A 3,373-nucleotide genomic window follows, 5' to 3' on the forward strand; every position below is an offset into this window, starting at 1 on the left:
GTGTTTGAGCGATTCTCCTGCCTCAGCTCCTGAGTAGCTGGGATTACAGGTGTGCGCCACCACTCCCAGCTAATTTTTTTTTTGTATTTTTAGTAGAGACAGGGTTTCACCATATTGGTCAGGCTGGTCTTGAACTCCTGTCCTCGTGATCTACCAACGTGCTGGGATTACAGGTGTGAGCCACTGTGCCCAGCCTGTTTTCACTTCTTTATTGCTTCTCTTATGCAACCAAGTTACTCATGTTGATATGAGTTGAATTTAAGAACATAATGTTTTACGTTTTTCTGCACTTTAAGATTATATATATTTTAATACATATATATATATTTTTTGAAACAGAGTCTCGCTCTGTTGCCCAGGCTGGAGTGCAGTGGTGAGATCTCGGCTCACAGCAAGCTCTGCCTCCTGGATTCACACCATCCTCCTGCCTCAGCCTCCCGAGTAGCTGGGACAACAGGCGCCTGCCACTATGCCTGGCTAAGTTTTTGTATTTTTAGTAGAGATGGAGTTTCACCGTGTTAGCCAGGATGGTCTCGATCTCTTGACCTCATGATCCGCCCACCTCGGTCCCCCAAAGTGCTGGGATTACAGCGGTGAGCCACTGCGCCTGGCCAGGATCTTATATTTTTAAATTAGATTATACAAAAGTGTAATACCCGTTCTAAAATATTCTATTGAAAAACAATATATAACTTTATGCTTGAGAACCTGATCTTAGATAAAATTTCTATTTGTCTCTGCTTTTGAATTATAAAAATAGATTGCCTGTGATTTCGTGTATCAAAGATAGACTTAAATAAGATGGAGGTGGTGATGGAAATATAGTTTGTCACATGCATACATCTGCTAATTGCTCGCCTCATCAAAAGAAAGGGTTTTTTGCAAATACAGACTCTTTTCTTTTCAATCCTCAGCCCAGTTTGGCAGTGAGTAAATATTCAAATGTTTAACCAAACACAGATCTTTAGGAACATGATGGTTTTACCTGTGACTTCAGCCTTATCTCAGTTCTAGATCAGTTTACGTTCAGCATTCATTTGTTAACCATGTACAGGTTACTGCTATGGATATTGTGCTAAGGGATGGTTGGGCGCAGTGGCTCATGCCTGTAATCCCAGCACTTTGGGAGGCTGTGGCAGGAGGATTGCTTGAGCCCAGGAGTCCAAGACCAGCCTGGGCAACATGGTGAGACCCTGTCTCTGCAAAAAATAAAATCAGAAACAAATAACCAAGCATGGTGGCACGTACCTGTAGTCCCAGCTACTTAGAAGGTTGAGGTGGGAAGATGGCTTGAGCCTTGGAGCTTGAGGCTGTAGTGGGCTGTGATTGTGCCACCACGCTCCAGCCTGGGTGACAAAGCAAGCTCCTGTCTGAAAAAGAAACAGGGTGGTTGGGGGTGAGGGGTGGTAAGAATACAGAGCTGAGTGAGACATCATTTCCTTCAAACTTAAGAGTAACCAGATAGGCTGGGCATGATGGCTCACGCCTGTATTCCCAGCACTTTGGGATGCCGAGGTGGGCAGATCACCTGAGGTCAGGAGTTCGAGACCAGAATGGCCAACATGGTGAAACCCTGTCTTTACTAAAAATACAAAAATTAGCAGGCACGGTCGTGGGCATCTGTATTCCCAGCTACTCAGGAGGCTGAGGCAGGAGAATAGCTTGAATCTGGGAGGTGGAGGTTGCAGTGAGCTGAAATCGCACCATTGTACTCCAACCTGGGCAACAAGAGCGAAACTCCATCTCAAAAAAAAGAGTAACCAGATACATTTTTAGCTGTAAAAATATTACAAAGATCCTGAGATAACACAAGAAAGCAAGCCGTTTGCACTCTGAGGATTCAAAGGATAGATAGAAGTTTGCCAAAAGTAGTAAAAGTAGAAGTGTTTTTTTTTTTTCTTTAACCCTGAATTTTCTGGCCAAAGTGGAAGTGATTTCTGTATGTGGACAAATACGTGAAATGTGAATCGGCACTCAGGGAACTAGAAAGTTATTTTTGAAATATATGGATGCTGAGGAGTGAGTGACAGAAATAAGGCTGAAGAGCTAGGTAGGAACCAGATATTGATGTTTCTTGTTTGTCATAAGGGGAGCAGAAGTTCTAAGGAGCCAAGAATCTGAAATTCACATTTCTTTGGGGTTAGGCAGATGACTTTATTTCAGGTAATAGTGGGAGAATAAGAAGGACATATAGGAGGTTATTATGGGAGTTTAGATGAGGAATGAAATTAAGGAAAAGGGAGTGGAATAAGCAAAAAGGGGAACGGATAGATCTGAAGAGATTTCAAGAAGATTTAAGTCGTAAGATTTGGGAGGTGTGGGAGAAAATTATCTGGGGAGAGTCTCAAGGTTTGGATGGCAGTCCCTTTTATGTCTTCTGTGATAGGGAGCAGAGGGGAAGAATTGTGGTGTGAGGATTGGGAGAGATAAGTTATCTGAGGTGTCAAGCATTCAGAAGGTAAATAGGACTGGAGCTCCAACAGAGGTCTGGGCTTAAGATAGAGGAAGAATTGTGTGTCGTTACCATATGAATTGTTACTGAAATAGCGGGACTGGATGGGCTTTTCAGTTGTTGAAGGGTTGAAGTTCAAGAAGATTCTCATCTTGTTTGTTAATGAACAAACTTTGCTTTGTATATTTAATTTTTAAAAAGTGGTAAATTGACTGAAATAATGCCTTTAATGTTACCTGTTTTCCTTTTGCATGCTAAACACTTATTTAAGTATTTTGGAGTTAAAAGCATTTAAAACAAATTATTGTGTTTTCCTAGAGAATTTCCACTCAAGGACATAATTTTAAGACCTACTTTGATGCTAAAAATGCATATATAATTTAAAATTTGAATATAAATTGGCAAAATTGTTTTTCATTCTTATCTATAACTGACAAAAGTCAATTTTCTCTAGTTTTAAAAAAACTCTGAAATATATTATTAGTTCTTTGTTTATGCTTTTCAGAGGACATATCTTCAGCAAAAGGCAGTTTAGAAACCTTGATGTATGTCTGCTGAGAACATTAGAGAATAAGACTGCCTGACTGGCAGAAATTATTTAGATAATGAAGAAACTGTAAGATTTACTAATTTAGCCTTGGAAAAATTTCATTTAAGAGAAAATAAAAGTTATCACTTCATAGCACATTTCCAAAGTCTGGTAGAGTCTAAGATGAATTATTGAACCAGTTCTGTGGAGAGAGAAGTAAGTTAAGAGTTTCCAGGTACATGTGATCTTTGAATGAAACTTAAGTGAGTTTTCTTAGTTAAAAAAGAAAAATAAAAGGTGTGCTGTATTGGTAAAGGTTTTTTTTTTTTTTTTTTTTGAGACAGAGTCTCGCTCTGTTTGATTTTCATACTAATACCATAGCGAACAATGAT

The 3,373-nt window shown here is 39.6% G+C and overlaps 1 protein-coding gene across 1 annotated transcript in view; it reads left to right on the forward strand.

The window, feature by feature from the left end:
* The window catches only part of USP37 (ubiquitin specific peptidase 37), a 108,274-nt gene that overhangs the window by 861 nt on the left and 104,040 nt on the right, over positions 1–3,373 (forward strand). The gene's annotated exons all lie outside the window — the stretch shown is intronic.

This window comes from Colobus angolensis, unplaced genomic scaffold (genome assembly GCF_000951035.1).
Source record: "Colobus angolensis palliatus isolate OR3802 unplaced genomic scaffold, Cang.pa_1.0 Scaffold95, whole genome shotgun sequence".
In the NCBI taxonomy this organism is placed as follows: domain Eukaryota; kingdom Metazoa; phylum Chordata; class Mammalia; order Primates; family Cercopithecidae; genus Colobus; species Colobus angolensis.